This window comes from Hemiscyllium ocellatum, chromosome 7, assembly GCF_020745735.1.
Source record: "Hemiscyllium ocellatum isolate sHemOce1 chromosome 7, sHemOce1.pat.X.cur, whole genome shotgun sequence".
Taxonomy (NCBI): domain Eukaryota; kingdom Metazoa; phylum Chordata; class Chondrichthyes; order Orectolobiformes; family Hemiscylliidae; genus Hemiscyllium; species Hemiscyllium ocellatum.
The window spans coordinates 32,537,468-32,559,141 of NC_083407.1; the positions used below are offsets into that span (position 1 = coordinate 32,537,468).

Consider the following 21,674-nt stretch of genomic DNA (forward strand, 5'->3'; position numbering starts at 1 on the left):
AATGTATATGTGTGTAGGGACACCTCCCACCATGTACGTGGCAGGTACTCATGTGACTCAGCCAATGTTATCTATCCTATACGTTGCAGGCAAGGATGCCCTCAGGTATGGTGCATTGAAGAAACCGAGCAAAAACTATGTCAACAGATGAATGGGCACCGCACAACAATCAACAGACAGGAGTGTTCCCTCCCAGTTGCAGAACACTTCCGCGGTCCAGGACATTCGATCTCTGACCTTCGGGTGACTATCCTCCAAGGCGGACTTTGGGACAGGCAGCAGAGAAAAGTGGCCGAGCAGAGGCTGGTGGCTAAGTTCCATACCCATAGGGAGGGCCTCAACCGGGACCTTGGGTTCATGTCACACTACAGTTGACCACCATTGCACTATACACACACACACACACACACACACAAACGGACACTCATATACAGACACTCGCACAGACACTCACACACACTCCCACAGACTCACACTTGCATTCTCTCAGAGACTTAGACCACTCTACACTCATATACACACATATACACTCTCTCTCACAGACACTCACAACCCTTCACCCTAGACATACACACACTCCCACACTCACACATGCACCCCCTCACAGACTTAAGACACTCTATATTCACATACACAAATATAAGCACTTTCTCTCACACTCACAACGCACCAACCCAGATAGACAGACAGACACACCCACATACACACACACAGACGCAAAACCCCACATGCACACATATACCTATATGTTTGTGGGGTGAATTTGTACTTGCAGAATTACATTGTACTTTGCTCAAAAACTGCATGAATTTATGTAAAACTCTGTTATCTCATGCTTTTGATTAGAATTAATCTAAACATCATTGCACAGACAGAGAACACAGGGGGATAACATCTTCAACACATTGTGTAGCTAACACCAATTGCTACAGTTAACCTGAGAATGCAACTTTTTTAAAAAATGCCTTGTGACTTACACATGAAAGAAGTGAAACTATCATGGTATTCGAACAGATGAAAGGCTTGACAGACAATCAATTTTTCAATGTATAATTTCAGTTACATCACACTGTAAATTTTTGCTATAAATTCTGTGCCTCACAGTTGTGTCCTCCACAACCACCTGATAAAGGAACAATGCTCTAAAAGCTAGTGTGCTTCCAATTAAACCTGTTGGACTATAACCTGGTGTTGTGTGATTTTTAATATTGAAAACAAAGCAGTGCTGATGTAGAGGGTGTTCAAATGGGATCCAACTACAGACAAGTAAAATGCATGCTTATACAATGACTGCGGTGAGAGAATGAGTTGTCTGTTCATGGGGGTGTCAGGTATGTGCTGAGGGCTACATACTTCATGGCTGCTGTACCATGACATTGTTGGTGAGGGGTAACACCGGATTACCAAAGTTTGTCCGGGTGCACAGTGGCCTAAAGTTTGCATGGGTGCAAATGATGACAATCTTTCTACAGAAATCTCCTGAATGTTAAGTTATTCTGTGAGCAGCACATGGTAAAATAGAGCCAGAATCAAAACTGAAGAACACCATAAAAGCAGTGTGGTTAATTAATGAGGATGATTTGGGAAGAAACCCTGAAAAATTTCATGATGCCAATGACAGAAATCCTTCCAAAAATACAATCCTTCTTAACACAATTCGGACTTAGCTGAAACCTCTAAGATTGAGACCAATGTCAGCTTATGAAGTAAGCATAGGAAATGTCAGGAATACCCAATTGGTCCGACAACAGATTAGTTAGTTGAGATTGAATGTGACTGTCCTTGATGTCAAGGCAGATTTGACTGAATGTGTCATCGAGGGGCTCTAGATAAATGGTAATCAGAGGAAAAACATAACGAGTGGAGCCATACATCGCATAAAGGAAGATGGTTAAACTCAGTCACAGGGCACTGTGTAGGAGTTCCTTAGGTTTATGTCATAAAACCATCCATTTTCAACTGTTTCTTCAATGATCTTCCCTCCATGTTCAGATAATAAGTGAAGATTTTCGATGCTGATAGCATAGTACACAGAACTATCCACAACTCCATGGACACTGAAATAGTCCATGTCTGTATGCAGCATGTATTGAACAACATTTAGACTTTTTAGCATAAGTAGTAAGTGACATTTGCACCACAAAAGTGCCGAGCAATGATCACTTCCAACAAGATTCATTCCAAGTATCTTCCCTTGTGGCCATAGCATCAGTGAATTCCTGATTAATAACATTCTGGATGTTACTACTAACTAGAAACTGAACTGGAACAGCCATGTACTATCATTACAAGGGTGTGTCAGAGTTAGGGATTTTTCAGTGATTAACTCATCTCTTCATTGCCAAAGCCTTGTCCACCACTTACAAGGTAGAAGTCAGGAATGTGATGGAAGAATACACTTCACTTAGCAAGAAGAGTGCTGCTCCAAAAACACTCAAGAAGCTCAACACCATGAAGTATAAAGCAATCCCCTTTTGGCCACCTGATATACCACCTAAGTATTCATTTCCTCTACCATCTGTGCATTACAGATGTATCTATATCAGTACTGAAGAAGGTGACTTACCACTGTTGTGCAAGGTCATTAACACCCTGGAGCAACACTGTGATAATGCCACATAGCCGCATATTATTGAGCAAAACTAATAATGTGGGTGGAGATAGACTGCACTGCACATTCTGGAAAAACTGCACCAGATAAGTAGAATCTAGCTAGAGGATTCACAGGACTATTTGGTCATCATGAAGCACGTGAAGAAGGTAGATTACTTCATACCTAATGTAACCATAAATAAGAAGTTATTGTGGCTATGACTACCATATATTACAGTATTTAATATTGTGATGATGCTGTTCCTTTAACAAGGTTATGTTATCCTTGTATTTTTTTCCCAGGAGGTCATAAAGGCACAGGTTCTGAAATGTCTGGATGTTGATCTTCTTGAAGAAGCTTTTAAGTTTAAAAAAAATACTTGAACAATGGAAGAGGAGTGGCCAATTCTCCCAGCTCAGCTTTTCACTGGTTTGGGTTTGGTTTTGTTAGCAAGCAGTCAGTTATGAAGCTACCAGGCCCAAAGAAGCAGGTCGTGGCTGATCTTCCCTTTTTCTAACATCTCTCCAGAAAGAATGTATTAGAGTTTTCCTTGTTTTTGCAAAGGGATGTTTTTGGGGATTGTTGCATGTATTTGGAACAGCATCATTAAGTTGGGATAATCTGTTGGGTCTTCAGATAGGTTAAGTTATTCTGTATTCTGTCCTCTTCTGTTTGTGGTTTATTCGGCAATCTTGCAAATAAATTCTGTTTTGTTTAAACTAAGTGGTTGGGCCGCTGAATCACTCCTGGAATATCCACAAACACCTGCTTTAAACAACTGGAAAGTTAGGCTCTGGGCTACTTTCTTGAACTATTTTGAGGGGGTGTGGCCTCATCTAATATTAACGTATAATTAGTGTTATTCTGAATTCTAAGGCTTAAGGCAGTCTTGACAATACCCTCTCCTTGACTATTCTGTACAGAACTCAAACTCATAGTACCTATAAGAAAATATCTACCACTTCTGTTACAATTTATAAAACATTGGTTAGGCACAGATGATATATTGTGTGCAGTTCTGATTGCCACACTCTTGGAAGGAGAGAGGGTGCGGAGCTTATTCGCCAAGATGTTGCCTAGCATTAAATGTCTTAGTTATGAGGAGACTGAATACGCTGGGCTTGTTTTCCTTGGAGCAGTGGTGGCTGAAGGGGATTCTGTTTCAAAACTACAAGAGGCGCAGATAGAGCTACTCATGGGATATATTTTTCTAAGACCAGAGGGCATAAGATTAAGGTGAGGAGCAAGTGGTTTAAAGGAGCTCTAAGAAAAAAATCCCTGGAGGTGGTAGATATATGGAACTTGCTGCCTGAGATGGTGGTGAATACAGTGCTCTCACAACATTTAAGAAGCATCTGGATGAATACTTGAAATGCTGGGGTGTAGTAGGCTATTGATCAAGTACAGGTAAATGGAATTAGCTTAATTGAGTGTTTGTTGCATGATATAGACATGGCAGACAGTAGGGCCTGTTTCAATGCTGTAAGACTGTATAACAATCATTTGTTGTTTTCATTTCTAATTTCCAGCATTCAGAGTTTTGTCTTTTCTTGTCAATGCCCTTCAAATCTCCCGTTAGCCGTTGTAAAGAAAATATCATTGAGTTCTCTCAACAAAACTACTAGAGTCCATTGGGGCCTCAGTTAGTAGCACTGTTGCCTTTGAGGTACAAGGTTCTTGGCTGAAGTCCTACTCCCGTGCAGTGTTAAAGGAGTGCTATTGAAGATGCTGTGTCTTACTGCATGTACTGGACATATTAAACTGAGGTTCTGTCTTCCCTTTTGGTTTGATGCACATGTTTTGAAGAAGACCCTGGAATCCTGGCTAAGATTTGTCCCTCAAACATGATCACAAGAACAGATTATCTGGTAATTAGCACATTGTGGTTTGTGTGAACTGTTGTGTTCAAAACGGCCACCATGATTGTTGGCCTACAAAAGTGATTACTCTTCACCTTTATTGGCTGCAAAAACATTTTAAGATGCTCAATGTTTCTGAAAAGAGCAATATAATTCAAGTCTTTTTTTTCTTTTCTACATGTAACTTTACTCCCTCATTTCAGAATCTAATCTCCTCTGCACACTGTCCAAAACCTTGCCATCCTTCAGAAAGGGAATACCAAGAAAAATATTCCAGCTGAGACCTTTCCATTGATCTATACAGATTTATTATACTTCCTTGCTGATTAAATCAATGCTACTATTATAAAGCCAAGGATATATGATTTTTACCAGTTTCATGTACGGGTCTTACTCGTATCAAAACAAATGAGCCCCGATGTTTCTCTGTTCCTGACCATCTTTCAACTGTGTAACATTTCGTTTAGATTATCTGCCCTCATTCTTCTTCTGAAATGCATCAGATCACATATCGCTGCATTAAATTTTATCTCCCATGTGTTGCCCATTTCACCTGTCTGCCTATGTCTTCCAAAAGCCTGCTGCAATCCATTTCATCATTTTATGCATTTTTGAGTTTTGTGGGATCAAAAATCGTTGAAGTTGTCAGCTGTATACTCAATTCCAGGTCATTATTACATGAAACAATTACCAGTGTAATACACTGTGCACATCCCTTCTGGCTGAAAATATCAGTTCATTACGACACATTGCTTTCTGCACTTATGTAAATTTTGCATTCAAAATGCTGCCACCACCTTTTTGTCACATGGACATCAATATTGAAAACAAAAAAGGTAATTTTCACCTCACTGGCCTAGCTGAATGCAAGCTATGAACCTAAAGGACAGATATCGTTAGATTACCTACAGTATGGAAAAGGCCAGAAGTGCACACTGACCTCTTCTCCTACTCTATATTTATACCTGACTAATGCACCAAATACTATGGGCAAATTAGCATGGCTAATTCACCCAACTTGCAAATCTTTGGATTGTGTGAGAAAACCCATGCAGACACAGGGAGAATGTGCAAACTCCACATGGACAGTTGCCTGAGGCTGGAATCAAACCCAGGTCCCTGGCACTGTGAGGTAACAATGGTAACCACTAAGCCACTGTGCCACTCTAAACAATTGTGTTCCAATTCATTTCCTCCACTAGGCTTTTCATATTACAGCCAAATATAAAATACATATAATAAATATAAAATACATACTATGGTTGTAGGAACTGCTAATTTTATCCCAACTCGTAGTAACACCATTCTAAAAACAAAAAAACGTTGATGGGTCCCAAGTCGCGATGGCATTCACTGAGTTACAATTCCAATTTATTGAGCAATGAAAAGTTATTCTTCTATTATACTTTCAGTTAACATTACATCGAAGGCTGATGGAATTTGTGTTATCTCTACAATGCTCCAGACACAGCGATTCTCAGTTTATTGGAGATGATTATTAGAAAGAGAAAGATAATCTACAGGCGGGAGCAGTTGAAAGTTTAGTTGACACTTGTGTTAGCATGGCTATTATAGACCATTTAGAGGTGACCCACGTAAAGTGCCAAGCACAGAATTAGGAAGAAATGATGGCCTAGTGATTATATCACAGGACTGGTACTCCCCAAGGGCCCCGGTAAGTGTTCTTGAGAACACAGGCTCAAATCCGATTACAGAAAATGGGGAGTTTAAAAGTCAATGATTAAAATTTGCAGTTAAGCGTGCAGTAATGTTGACCATAAAGTTATTGTTAAATGGGCACAAAAATCTGATTCACTAACAGTAAGAAGACATGTTATGCTTACTTGGTCTCTATGTGACTTCAGACCTACTTCCATAAGACATTGGAACAGAAATTAGGCCATTCAGCCCATCATGTCTGCTCCGGTATTCAATCATGGCTGATGAGAGATGGCTGACATGGTTGACAATTAACTGTCCTCTGAAATAGCAAGTCCCTCAGTTCAATGGCAATTGTATAGAGTCAATTATTTTCGAGTTGCTAATGCCACTAACATCGCAAATTCATTGTATAAGATTTATATGCAATGGCAAAAGCAAATAATTAAGAGTTAACAAGCGTGAATTTGCATTTCAAAATATTAACGCGCTTATCAATTGAAGAATTATGAATGCAGAAAGTGACAATGTTATGAGGATTCTCTGATCTGTAGCCATAAAGGTATTTATGATACTAAGAGAATAGGAAAAATAATTGATATTAACCATAGACCACAAGTTTCCTCTTACAACATTGCACCAGCCTTAGCTCAGTGCAAGAACTCTCACCAATGAGTCAGAAGATTATGGGTTGAAGTCCCACTCTTCAGGTCTAAACGCAAAGTTTAGGCCAACACTTCAATGCATTATTGAAGGAGTGTGATACTATATTAACAGGCGATGTCCATTGTAATACCCTAAACACTCGCTGGAAATGCATACCAGCCACACCACTGAGAAGGAAGTCTATTTCCAGGAGATTGCACATGCCAACAGTGACCTGCTGGAATTGTCTTAGGCATGGCTTTTCACAGATATAGAGTGGCTGGTCCTCTACCTGTAGATCGAATATTGGAAGGTTTGTGCCTTTTTGGAATTCAACCTTTGTAATTACCCCTTTTGTCCAGTGGGGCAGCATTTGACTGAGACAGGAGGCAGCTGGCACTGCCTCTGTTGCTATTTCTGTGCTGCTGCTAATAATATGAGTTTTCCTGTTCCTCTTGCTTTTCATAAGGTGCAGCATTGCCGTGATGAGTAGTGACAGCAGTGAAATGAAATTGAAAATGAATCAAAAATGGAACACTGACTTCCAAGGAGTTAGCAAACAACTGTGAAAAATTGCCAGGTAATACTGACAGTATGTGATGCATGTATTGCCAGTAATCCTGCTGGATAACCTCAATGCATCCTATTTTGGGATCAAGCTTGAGTAAATGGCTCAGGTATTATTTGTGAGATTGCCTATAAGGCCAAGCTTAAAACACATGGAGCTGTAGAAATACTCTTATACACCAGTAAAGGATGGCTTGCTGTTGACAGAAGTGGAGAATCCATTCATGGATATCAGAACAAACACATTAAAGAAAGGTTGCTCACTAGATTTCTCCATTTCAAAGGTGAACTGAAAAGGTGATGAAAGTAGACATTCTTGCATCTACATCGATGAGTGCTACAAGAAAACACTGATAGTATTTGTCTTTTTTACAGCAATTCTTAAGTTAGTTTTCCCACTGTAACATACATAACACTAAAAGGAAACATTAGGCCAGTGTAGGCCATTTGATCTTTCTAATGAACACTTGCCACAGACCACAAGCAGAATTCAAATGATTTAGTCACCTGAGTAAAAGTTTTACGATACAAAAAAGTAATTCAGTGAACATTGAGCATAACTTCTGAATTTTGAGAAAAGCTCATTCATGAAATAGAATAATATAAAGGGATAGAAATGCATTGAATAAATGGTCTATAAATGTATTAGGGAAAAGTGAATGGCTGGTTATTACTTGTGCCCTGACATATAGGTGATAAGTAGATTTCTGCATGCATAAGTTACACTTGAAGTGGCATTTACTGCATTGTCTCATGGCGGTTTGGGTAGTGGGGAGCCATTTAAATAGATTGGAGTGTGGTGTGTAAAGAACCTGCTACCTACACAATTCTACCCTAATTAAGTTACAACACTGGCACCTACCTGATGAAGTGAAAAATTGCATAGATATGCTTTGTACAAAACAAACAAGACAAGTCCAACTCAGCCAATTACCACCCCATTAGTCTACTCTTGACCATCAGTAAAATGATGGAAGGGGTCATCATCAGTACTGTCAAGCTGCAACTAGTTAGCAATAACCTGCACATTGAGGTTCAGTTTGTATTTCGCCATGGAGACTCAGCTCCTGTTTTCATTACAGCCTTAGGTCAAACATGGACAATGGACCTGAATTGCAGAGTTGAAATGAGAGTGACTGCCATTGACTTCAAGGCAGAATTTGACTGAATCCAACATTTAAAGATCTCTTGAGAAACCCGAGTCAATGGGAATCAGGGAAAGCACACTGCTGGTCAAATCAATACCTAAGAGAAATGAAAATTGTTGTGGTTATTAGAGGTCTGTCATCTCAGCTCCAGGACATCTCTGGTTTCTTGGCTCAACATCCTTAGCTACTTCATCAATGATCATGATAATTGCAATTTATTCACTACCATTACAACTCCTTAGATACTGATGCAGACTATGAGCAAATGCAGTAAGCCCTGAAGAATATCCATATTTGGACTACCATTTGATAAGTGACACCCTTGCCACATAAGTGCCAGGCAATGACCACCTTCAACAAGAGAAAGTCTAGCCATTGCTTCTTGACATTTAATGGGATTACCATCATCAAAACCCCCACTATCAGCTTTCTGGGCGATACCTATGATCAGAAACTGAACTGGTTTGGCATATAAGTGCTGTGACTACAAGAATAGCTCAGAGTCTAGCAATTCCTGCAGTGAGTAACTTACCTCCAATTCTGTCTATCATCTCTAAGGTATAAGTCAGGAGTATGGTGGAATTCTCCCCACTTGCTTGGATGATTATAGCTCTAAGCATACTCGTAAAGTCAGAGTCCTACAGATTAACAGCATAGGAAAGGGTCTTTTGGCCTGTCAAATCAGCATCTGTCAGAAACAACCATCTAATTATTCCAGTCCCATTTTCTAGGACTTGGCCCATAGACTTGGCATTATTCTTAAATATTATGAATGTTTCTGTTCCTACCAGTCTTATAAGCTCCAGTTTCCCACCAACCTCTGGGAACGTTTTCCTCGCATCTCCTCTGAACCTTCTGCTGATCTTAAACCTTTGCTCCTGGACATTGATCCCTCCATAATGGGTAAAAGTTATTCCTGTTTATCGAACGTATGCCCTTCATAATTTTATACATCTGAAACATGAACCTTCTCAATCTCCTCTGCTCCAAGGAAAACAACCAGTTAGACAATCTCTCTGTATAACAGAAATTCTCCAGCCCAGACACTATCTTGGTTAGAATTCTCTGCACCCTCTCCAATGCTGTCATACCTCTGTTATAATGTGGATTTCAGACCTGCACACAACACTCTAGTTATGGCCTAACCAACATTTTGTACAGTTGTAGCATAACCTCCCTGCTTGTAAACTCCTTGCCTGGGCTAATAAAGGTAAATATCCCATTAGTCTTTTTAACTATATTACCCATCTGTTCAGGAACTTTAAGTGACCAGTGTACATGGTCTCAGATCCTTGGTGCTTCCCAGGTTTCTACCATTCAGCATCATTCTCTCGCCTTGATGGCCCTATCCAGTGCAACACCTCATACTTATTTGGATTTAATTCCATTTTCTACTACCAGCCAATTTGACTGGCCTGTCTTTATCCTCCTGTAACCTAAGGATCACTTACTCATTATTTACCACACAGGCAATTGTTGTATCATCTATGGAGTTATCGATCAATCCTCCTAAATTCATGGAAAGATCATTTATATAACCAAAAACAGCAAGGTCTCAACCCTAACCCCGATAAGGCCCCAATGGATACAGACTTCCAGTCAGAAAAACACCTTTCGATCATTACCCTCTGCTTCCTACCACTCAGTCAATTGTGGATCTAATTTGTCAAATTTCCTTGGATCCCATAGCCTCTTAGCTTTGCTCTCCGTGTCCTGTGCAGGAATTTATCAAAAGTTTTGTTGATGTGCAAGTATACTATGTCAAAAACATTTCTCTCATCTACCAACTTGGTCACCTCTGAAAAATTGGCTCGTTTGAGGTATAGACAAGATGGATAGCAAAACGCTTTTTCTCAGAGTGGGGGAGTCAATTACTAGGGGTCACAAGTTCAAGGTGAGAGGGGAAAAGTTTAAGAGAAATATGGGTGGAAAGCTCTTTACACAGAGGGTGGTGGGTGCCTGGAACACCTTGACAGGAGAGGTGGAAGAGGTGAGCATGAGAGCATCATTTAAGATGCATCTAAACAGATACATGAATGGGCAGGGAGCAGAGGGGTACAGTTCTTTGAAAAATAGGCGACAGATTTAGATAGAAGATCTGGATTAGTGCAGGCTTGGAGGGCTGAAGGGCCTGTTCCTGTGCTGTATTTGTTTATGTTCTTTGGTGAGACAAGGCTCTACCCCTTAACATAACCTGTTAAGACAGTTCTTGATTAATCCCCACCTCTCCAAGTCCAGATTAATTCAGTCCCTGAGCATTGCTTCCAATAGTTTCCCGAATGCTGAAGTTAGACTGACTCAAGGAACTTTACACTATGCAGAGATAAGCAGCCCACATCCTCAGAGACAGAGAACTTACTGGCATGGTGTAAAGACAATAATCTCTCCCTCAGTTTCAGCAATATGATGGAGCTGATTCTCAACCTCAGGAAGCAGAGTGGAGTTCATGCCCTTGTTTGTATCAATGGTGCTGAGGTGAAAATGGTTGAGAGATTCAACTTCCCAGGAGTAAATACTACCAACAATCTGTCCTGATCCATCCATGTCTTCACTATGGTCAAGAAAGCACATCAACACCTCTACTTCCTCCGAAGGCTGAGGAAATTCGACATCTCCACAAAAACTCATCAATTTTTATAGATGCATGACAGAAAGCATCCTATTTGGATGCTTTACAGGTTGGTATGGTAACTGCTGTGCCTAAGACCATAAGAAATTACAGAGGGCTGTGAACACAACCTTCATACAAACCAGCCTTCCTTCTATTGTTTCCGTCTACACTTTCTGCTGCTTCCAGAAAGCAGTCAACATAACCAACGAACACCTCCCCCCGCCACACCACCCCCACCAACCTCCACCCTCCCCCCCACCCCCACCCTGGTTATATTCTCTTCCACCCTCTTTGATGAGGCAGAAGATGCAAATGTACCAACAGATTCAAAAACAACTTCTTCCCCACTTTATCAGATTTACAAACAGACCTCTCATAAATTTGAGCTCATCTTTCTCTGCATTTCTCTGTAGCTGTAACACAAAATTCTGCATTCTATTCTAATGCCCTGATGTACTTAGGTAAGGTATGATTTGTTTGGATAGCAGACAGAACAATACTTTTCATTGTTTCTCACATGTAACAGAAATAAATCTAATCAAATCAAATTAAATCAAATCAAATCAAATCAAAGGAAATCTAACATCATCATGCCTACCTACACCAAATGGACTGCAGTGGTTTGAGAAGGCAGATGTACACCACTTTCTCAAAAGCATGGAGGCCCAGACAGTGACACCCACATATCATGCTGCACCATCAACTGAGGCCTTTAATGGATCAATTGATGCTCACTTAAGACTTAAGACCTCTTCCTGTCATTGCTGGTGCTCACCACGTGGTGCACATGACAATCATAGAGTCACAGAGTCATAGAGATGTACAGCACGGAAACTCATCCATGCCGATCAGATATCCCAACCCAATCTAGTCCCACCTGCCAGGACCTGGCCTATATCACTCCAAACCCTTTCTATTCATATACACATCCAGATGCCTTTTAAATCTTGCAATTGTACCAGCCTCCACCATTTCCTCTGGCAGCTCATTCCATACACATACCACCCGCTGCGTGAAAACATTGCTCCTTAGATCTCTTTATATCTTTCCCTTCTCACCCTAAACCTATGTTCTCTAGTTTTGGGCTCCCCATCCCAGGGTAACGACTTTGTCTATTTATCCTATCCATGCTCCTCATAATTTTGTGAACATCTGTAAGGTCACCCTTCAGCCCCCGACGCTCCAGGGAAACAGCCCCAGCCCGTTCAGCCTCTCCCTATAGCTCAAATCCTCCAATCCTGGCAACATCCTTGTAAATCTTTTCTGAACCCTTTCAAATTTCACAACGTCTTTCCAATATGAAGGAGACCAGAATTGCACGCAATATTCCAACAGTGGCCTAACCAATGTCCTATACAGCCACAACATGATCGCTCAACTCCTGTACTCAATGCTCTGACCAATAAAGGAAAGCATACGAAATGCCTTCTTCACTACCCTATCTACCTGTGACTCCACTTTTAAGGAGCTATGAATCTGCACTCCAAGGTCTCTTTGTTCAGCAACACTCTGTAGGACCTTACCATTAAGTATATAAGTTCTGCTAAGATTTGCTTTCCCAAAATGCAGCATCTCACATTTATCTAAATTAAACTGATCCAGATCCTGTTGTAATCTGAGACAACCTTCTGGGCTGTCCTCTGCATCTCCAATTTTGGTGTCATCTGCAAACTTACTAACTGTACTTCTTATGCTCACATCCAAATCCTTTATATAAATGATGAAAAGTAGTGGACCCAGCACCGATCCTTGTGGCACTCCACTGGTCACAGGCCTCTAGTCTGAAAAACAACCCTTCACCACCATCCTATGTCTTCAATCTTTGAGCCAGTTCTGTATCCAAATGGTTAGTTCTCCCTGTATTCCATGAGTTCTTACCTTGTTAACCAGTCTCCCCTGGGGAACCTTGTCGAACGCCTTACTGAAATCCAAATATATCACATCTACTGCTCTGCCTTCATCAATCCTCTTTGTTACTTCTTCAAAAAAAACTCAATCATATTTGTGAGACATGATTTCCCACACATAAAGCCATGTTGACTATTCCTAATCAGTCCTTGCCTTTCCAAACACATTGACATCCTGTCCCTCAGGTTTCCCTCCAATAACTTGCCCACCACCGACGTCAGGCTCACTGCTCTTTGGTTGCCTGGCTTGTCCTTATCACTTTTCTGAAACAGTGGCACCACGTAAACCAACCTCAAGTCTTCCAGCACCTCACCTGTGACTATTGATGTTACAAACATCTCAGCAAGAGGCCCTGCAATCATTTTCCTAGCTTTTCACAGAATTCTTGGGTATACCTGATCAGGTCCTGGGGATTTATCCACCTTTTATGCATTTCAAGACATCCAGCACTTCCTCCGCTGCAATATGGACATTTTTCTCAATGTCACCATGTATTTCCCTACATTCTATCTCTTCCACATCCTTTTCCACAGTAAATACTGATGCAAAATACTTGCTTAGTATCTTGCCCATCTCCTGCGGCTCCACACAAAGACTGCCTTGCTGATCTTTGAGGGGCGCTCTTCTTTCCCTAGTTACCCTTTTGTCCTTAATGTATGTGTAATGTATTTGCAATGGATTCTCCTTAACTCTATTTGCCAAAGCTATCTCATGTCCCCTTTTTGCCTTCCTGGTTTCTCTCTTAAGTATATTCCTATTGTCTTTATACTCTTCTAAGGATTCATTCGACCTATCCTCTCTATACCTGACATATGCTTCCTTCTTTTTCTTAAACAAAACTACAAGTAATGACATATGTTTGCTTGGGGAGTGATGGGATCAATGGGTAGTGGGTGGGGTTCTTTATTCAAAGGCATTCGATACCTGATCACTGGTTCAAGACATGGGAAAGTGCAAAAGTAAACTTAGAGCCATCCATCCCTGCCATTTCTACCAACCCTGGACCTCTTCCTCAGGACAACTTATTTGTCATCCCTCACCACTGTCCTGGGATCCAGTGATAATACTAGGATGAGTGTTGTACTGGCAACAGCTACCTCCATCCCCTTTCAGTATATCTCCTGGCCTGTGATTTGCTGACAGGTCCTCATGATTAAAACTTTCATCCCTTGACTCTTGATCTGAGGGAAGTCTGTCAAGTGCCTGAATAATGAAATTGGCCTTCCTGAAAGCATGTGGCATAGGACTCTTTGGGTAACAGATGAGACCTTCATCTCCTTCCTTAAACACTGCCCATAGCTTCTAAAAGTAGAAAACCTTGGCTTAACTTTGACTCAGTTCTGGGTCAAGGACATAACCAAGATACTTAATGTATTCTTTGTATCTGTCTTCAGCAAGCAAGAAGGTACTGCCCAGGTCATGGAATAAAAGGAGGTAGTTCGAACATGTGAAGCATTTAAAACTGATAAACTGGCAGTTTAGATATTGGATATAAACTGTCAGGAATAGATGAGATACAAATAAATGTACTAAGGGAAGAAATTGCAATGGCACTGGTTATAATTTTCAAGTCTTCCTTAAACATGGGGGATGACTTGGTCATCAGAGAATGGAAAATTGCAAATATTATACCCTTGTTTGAAGAAATGTGCAAATTTGCTCAGCAATTGTATGCTAGTCAAGTTGGATTTCATGGTGGGAAAGTTCCTAGAAATGGTAATTTGGGACAAAATTAGTAGTCACTTAGGCAAATGTGTCCTCATTAAGGAAAGCCAACATCGTGTTGTTTAGTAAAATCTTGTTTAATAAACTTGCTGGAGACTTTTGATGAGAGCAATATTATTGATGTCATGTTAATGGTGTATGATACAATGCAGCACTGCAGACTTGTGAGCAAAGTTATAGCTTAAGTTAGAGAACAGTAACATTGATACAGAAATTGAGTGAAAGCAAAGAGATCTGTGTTATTGGAAGTTTTCATACCAGGGGAAGGTTTGTGGTGAGTCCCCCAAAGGATGGTGTTCTTAGGATGCTCTTTCTAAAATATTACTGATCCAAATCTTGGAGTACAAAATCTTGGAGTGCAGATGATAAATACTGAAAACATTGTAAACTGTAAGGGAAGTGTAGAACGTCAAACATACATGTACAAGTTAGTGGAGTGGCGGACTTCAATACTGGGTAGTGTAAAATAATTCAATTTGGTGGGAAGAACTAGTTAGACAATGTGGAATAAAGAGTGCATTCTAAAAAGGGTGCAGGGCTCTGGGTGCATATCTGCATAAGTCTTTATAGGTAGTAGGACAGTTTGTACGTGTGTTTCAGGATTACAGTATCATATGCTGAAATGAGGACATGGAATACAAAATCAAAAAGGACATATTAAACTTAAATGGTACACTGGTTCAGCATCAACTGTAGTATTGCATTCAATGTTGGATGCAGACATGAGATAAAGTGCAGAGAAGATTGACAGGAATGGCTTCAGGTCTGAGGAAGTAGATAAATTGGAGAAGATGGGACTGTTTTCCTTGGATAAGAGAAAGGTGAAAGGAGATATGGTAGAGATAACCAAAATCATGAAGTATCTGGGGACAGTAGATAAGGAGATTATCTTCCACTCGTGAACGGTCCTAGATTGAAAATAATTGGCAAAAAAAGGAAGTGCACAAGGGCAAAATTTCTTGATCAGGCAGTGGTTAAGCTCTTTGATGCCCAAGAGTGTGACGAAGGTGGTTTTAAATAAGACAGTCAATAGGAAATTGGATTAATTACTGAAAAGAAATTGCAGGGCTACAGGGAAAAGTTTGAGAAATGGCATAAGTTGCATTGCTCATTCGGTGAGCTGGTACAGATACGATAGGCTGAATGGTCACCTTCTGGGCTTTAACAATTCTGAGATCTAAGCATAAAGCCATCTTTGATTTACTTATAGAAAAAAATAATCTTATCGCAGTCAGCAGGGTATGTCAAAATTTCTGGATGAAACTAGTTTTATCTGTGAAGGCAGGCAAATGTTAGAAAGAAGTTAATCAAGGACACACATGAGGTAGGTGATATCCTTAAAATGGATGCAGCTCTGGGCCTATGCACATTTGGGTCATAGCTACGTCCCTACAATAAGATGAGAGGGAAGCAAATTGAACGCAGCTGCAGAGCAGAACATTTTTAGGTTTGCAAGTAACGTCAAAGGTGAAGACACAGTGTGAAAGTAACGCATATATTTAGTTTAAAAATAGAAATTCCTCCAGTAGTCATTATATATACATATTTAAACATGAACCATATATTGAAATGTCGATTCAATTTAAATTTATTTGTCTAAGGATATCTGCTTCTGTTTTTGGATTTCACACTCCTTAAATGTAGAAATGCAGATCATCTACTGCAAGTCTAACTTTGCACAGAATATTGAAATGCACAATAACTTCTCCAACTAGATGTGAAATATCTTTTTCTCCACAAGTATATATTGTCCACAGTAACCTTGAAGAAAAAAACACATTTGGCTTTATATCTGTGCCAAAGGCATTGAGCAACATGTGCAACTGAATAAGTCAGCAAATCAGAGAAGAAATAAAATACCCATTCCACAATGATGGCCAGATCCAATGGCATCCACAACATCTGTTAAATGAAATAAGCCAATAACTGCTGGTTAAAGTTAGTTTAAAATAGCATGTTCTTACCTAGTCCTCAGCTTACTTTTGTCTGTTCAAACTGCCATTAAGACACAACGGTTTTGAGAACGTTTTACCAAATAAAGGAACCTACCAGTGGTCACATGCATATAACGCAATAATTGTTGCAAAAAATCTTGCAGGGCGTACATTGTGGATGAAAGATACAGTGCCTACACACAATCTGCAAAGTTAAACCACATCCTGTTAGTTCAATGTTAATTTTTCTAAAACTGTAGAACAAATAACTGTAAAACCCATTAACACTTGTGCTGTTCTGTTCTGAAATACTGTGTCACATATAGAATTGAAAAAAAACTCTTTGTCAGCTAACAAGAGAAAGCTTTTCTGATGACATACATATTTATCAATTAAGGTGGAAACTAGGGATTTAGCCTTTATGTGAATGTAAACCTTCTATTGCCACCTGTGGTAACTTCTTCTTTTTCTGATCAAATTTAGCAACTGCTGACTAAAATATTTTTTGAACATTTCGATGTTCCAGTTTAATAAGCAGGTTTCATTTTAAACATGTAGAGTTATATTTGCATGAATAATAATGTTACTTGCCCTTGCTGTAACAGGTTGTATCTTTGAACCAAACTTAATCCAGGCAAGGATCATAGGAAATACAATTAGGAGTAGGCCATTCAGCCCCTTGAATCTGCCCTACAGTTCCACAAGGTTGTGGCTGAACTGACTGTGGTCTTCACTTTTGTGCCCATCACCCTTATTATAAAGTCATATAATCATTGAGCTATACAACATGGAAGCAGACCCTGCAATCCAACTCATCCATGCTGGCCAAATATCCTAAATTAATGTTGTCCCATTTGCCAGCATTTGGCCCATATCCCTCTGAACACTTACTACCCACCCAGATGTCTTTTAATTGATGTTATTGTACCAGCTTCCACCACTTCCTCTGGCCACTCATTCCACACAACCATCAGCGGGAAAGTCACTCCTTAGGTCTCTTTAAATAGTTTTCCTCTCACCTTAAACTTATGCCCTCTTGTTTTGGACTCCCCTACCCAGGGGAAAAGACCTTGGCTATTCACCTTAACTCTCATGATTTTGTAAACTTCAATAAGGTTATTCCTCAGTCTCCAACACTCCAGGTAAAACAGCTTCAACCTATTCAGTCTATCCCCATAGCTCAAATCCTCCAAACCTGGCAACATCTTTGTAAATTTTTTCTGAACCTTTTCAAGTTTCTCACGTTAATCAAAAAATGGCATTGAATTGATTACATTCACTGACCCAGTCTGAAAAGGAGAATTCCAAAGTTCAAAACTCCTCTGAGAGAGAAACAAAAATTCTCCTAATCTTCAAAATACTTTATTTTTAAAATGTATTCCTGACCCGATTATAATTTAATATTGAGGGGCTGTCAAAATCATGACCAAATTGTCTTTTGTATGATATGAAGAAATATTAGTTTTGAAAAACAGTTAGAGGTTTAACAGAAGCGAATTGCATTAAACAACCAAATGAGCAGAAATCATTTAGAGGCCCATCAAAATCCTCGAAACAGTCATCAGGTTAAACAATACCAAGGGAAGAACAGAGAAGTCAAAAATTCAGTTCTGATAAATTAACAGCTTTTCTAAACAACTTCCACAGAATCTCAGGAATGGAACTGCAAAGTGTAAAATGATAGTAACCTGGAACAATAAGGGCGCAATGAAAGAAATTGAAGATAGTTATAGCAAAGTATGCTTCCCCTGGGGGTGTATGTCTCTTCTTATCCCCTCCCTTTTTGTTCTTGTCATGGTATATGCTAATCATTTGTAACAGCTTTCAGTCCTGCAGAGGATGCATAACTGAAACTTTAACTGATCTGTCCACATGCTAACAGTATTTCTATTCCAACCTCTGCCATTTTTTGACTTTATAAATGCTATATAAAGGTCCATTTACTTTCAGATTTAAATGTAGAACAGCGTAGAAACGGGTCCTTCGGCCCACAAACATGATGCTGAATTAAACTGATCTCTTCTGTTTGCCTTTGGTCCATATGCCTCCATTCCTTGCTTATTCATTTGCTGATCTAAAAGTCCCTTCAACACCCTTATTTTATCTGCATCCACCACCATTCCTGGTAGTGCATTCCAGACTCCCACCACCCTCTGAGTAAAAAGCTTGCCCCTCACATCTCCTTTGAATTCTCCCCCCTCTCACCTTAAATGCATACCCCCTAAAATTAGACGTTTCAACTCTAGGGAAAAGACTCTGAAAGTCAACCGTACCTATGCATCTCATAACTTTATAGACTTCTGTCAAATCTCCCCACAGCCTATGCCGTTCCTGAGAAAACAATTGGGTTTTAACTAGCCTCTCCTTATAGCTCATTAAAGTTGGTATTATGGCCAAACACCTAATGAGTCAAATGATTTTACGTAGAGAAATAGAAGCAAAGCCCAAATCTCCATAGTTGTATCCTCTCAGTATATGGTTTCTGACTTAGTCTTTCCACACCAATGCTCAGTCCCTCCCACCTCTCATCCCCACCCAGTATAAATTCAACTATGTTTTCCCACAGTAAGAACTAATCTTAATCAGAATTAGTCTTCTGAGAAACGGCCGTTCTATTATTGCTAAGGATAAATCGCTCATCTGCACATATATTTATCAGGGCAACGTTTAAAACAGTGGTCTGGAATTTAAGAGAAATATGTAATTTTAGAAAAAGTTAAAGGATTTTCATTCACATAGTTCCTTTTATAATCTCGGTATTACAAATTTATACTCTAATAATTATACACGCATTGAGGGCCATAGTGTCGGACAAATAAAATCATGGTAGCAGGAGGAGTGAAACAGGAAGACTCGTTGTCACCTGTTTTATTCAATACTCTTATCCAATAGTATTAGACCTCCAATTATCTATGCATTTTAGTTCTTCTATTTCATTACTTTTGGGGATTAAAGTATTCCTACTTATCTTAAGACAGTCGGGTATTACCCCTGTTTTAATCCACAAGGAATAAAATATGAGGAGTTCGGTAATATGCTCATTATGAAGTGCCTTTAAGGTTTAATAATCCATGCCATCTGGCTCTGGTACAGTCTTGAGGTCTATCCTCACCAGTGCTTGTTCTACCTCCATAAGGCTTATTGGCTGAATCAACAATTGTCCTCGAACTATACCTTCATAATTAGCAAATTCACAATGTTAGCTTTATTATTTGGCAGCGATAATTTACTTGAAAACACTTCCTCAAGTCCATCCTTCTTAAGGCGAGGTACATTATTTGAGGGGGTGCCCATAAGCTCCCTTGTCAGTTGCTGTCGTTTCCATCAAAACATAATTTGCATTTCCTGAAATGTACTTTTCTTCATTGTATAATGCGGTTTGGCATTATTTCTAGAGGTTTCTTTTCCAACTAATTTATTATCTACTTTATTCTGAACTAGTTTACCCTTATTCTTACGGCCTTTCCTTATCTTTCTGAAGATTTGTTCAGTAACGGTTTCAGTTTAGACTAAATTTTCTGCCGTACTACTGTGATGTTTTCTTTTACTAATATCATTCTCCAGCTGTTCTAATAATTCATTAATAGGTCATAAAGCATTTTGAAGCATTTTAACTATTTGAAAGAGTGCCTCTGTTGGAATACAAGAAGCTGGGGACAATTAGCAACAGCAATAGCTGACAAACAACAGTAAGGTCCCTGAATAGTCAGCATTTTGCACATTGAAATATAAGTAATGATCAGGACACCTCTTTGGCTCTTTTTCAAATTGCAGCAAGGGACTTTCTACATTCATCTGAGAGGACAGAAGGGGCCTCCTGCTTATCATCTCATTTAAAACTTGCACCACAGACAATGGAAGGTTTCCTCAGAATTACAATGAAATTCCAGATTCACTAGAGTCATAGAACAGTGCAGTATGGAAACAGATCCTTCAGTCTAAGTTGGCCAAGACAACCAGACATCCAAAAGTAACCTAGTCCCATTTGCCAGCATTTGGGCTCATATCCCTCTGAACCCTCCTATTCATATACCCATCCAGATGCTTTTTAAATGTTGCAATTGTATCATACACACACCACCCTCTGTGCAAAAAAGCTGCCCCTTGCGTTCCTTTTAAATCTTACCTCTCTCACTTTAAATCCTTCAATATCCTGTTTCCACACTATACGTAATCTAATCTAAACTCATTCTGAACTACTGATCATCTCCCCACTGGAGAGTTATGAGTTGCTATCAATTGTGTTGATAACTTAGTTGTCTTGCTACTGGTTGCTTTGTAATAATATTGTGTGATAATCATTGGTGTTTTCTTAAATAAAACAGAAAATCCTGGAGAAACTCAGCAAGTCTGATAGCAACTGTGGAGAGATAAATAGAGTTAATGTTTGAATCTGAAATGATTCCTCTTTAGAACTGAAAAGGGCTAAAGAATGGTGGATTTTAGGCTATTGTTGGGGGTGGGAGTAGGAGCGAGTGGAACCAATGGTGACAATGCCAAGAGCAAATGCTGACTGGCTGAATTTCAGCAAAGTTTAAATGTGTAATGGTACTGAGAACTCACATTCTGTTATAAATAGCCACTGTTGTTTACCACATTGCCATTGTGATTTGCCATTGTATTGAGTCTTTGCAATCAGAATGGTATTTGTTCCTGATGCAGCAATACATAATTCCCAAAGCATAAGAACTAGATATGGATAAAGTAACACTGAAACATTTAACAGATATTTAGTACAGCTATAAGCTTCTGTATTTAGGTAAATGTTTTGATACAGAGAGTAACTAATTGCCATTGGCATGTCATGATTCAGTTAGCTCCAGTTAACATAGAAATTGAAACTGTTATGCCCTCAGGTTTCCTGTGATGTTAATGCTGGTGATATTATGAGCATGTTGCATGCTAGCTGTGAGAAGTAACACAACAGTGTAAAAAACTCCACTGCTTGCTTAGCCTCGCTCCATCCCTGTCCCTGGTTGTGGACCCAGGCTATTGCTTCCCCTGATGAGTCTTCACCATCTTGGA

At 39.7% G+C, this 21,674-nt stretch overlaps 1 protein-coding gene across 2 annotated transcripts in view; it reads right to left on the reverse strand.

The window, feature by feature from the left end:
* Positions 1-16,735, reverse strand: part of arhgap15 (Rho GTPase activating protein 15) — a 736,069-nt gene extending 719,334 nt beyond the window's left edge. For both annotated transcript variants that reach the window (XM_060827830.1, XM_060827829.1), the window contains exon 1: positions 16,680-16,735. The gene's annotated coding sequence lies outside the window, so the exon portion shown is untranslated. The remainder of the gene's footprint in view (positions 1-16,679) is intronic.
* Positions 16,736-21,674: the final 4,939 nt, after the last annotated feature.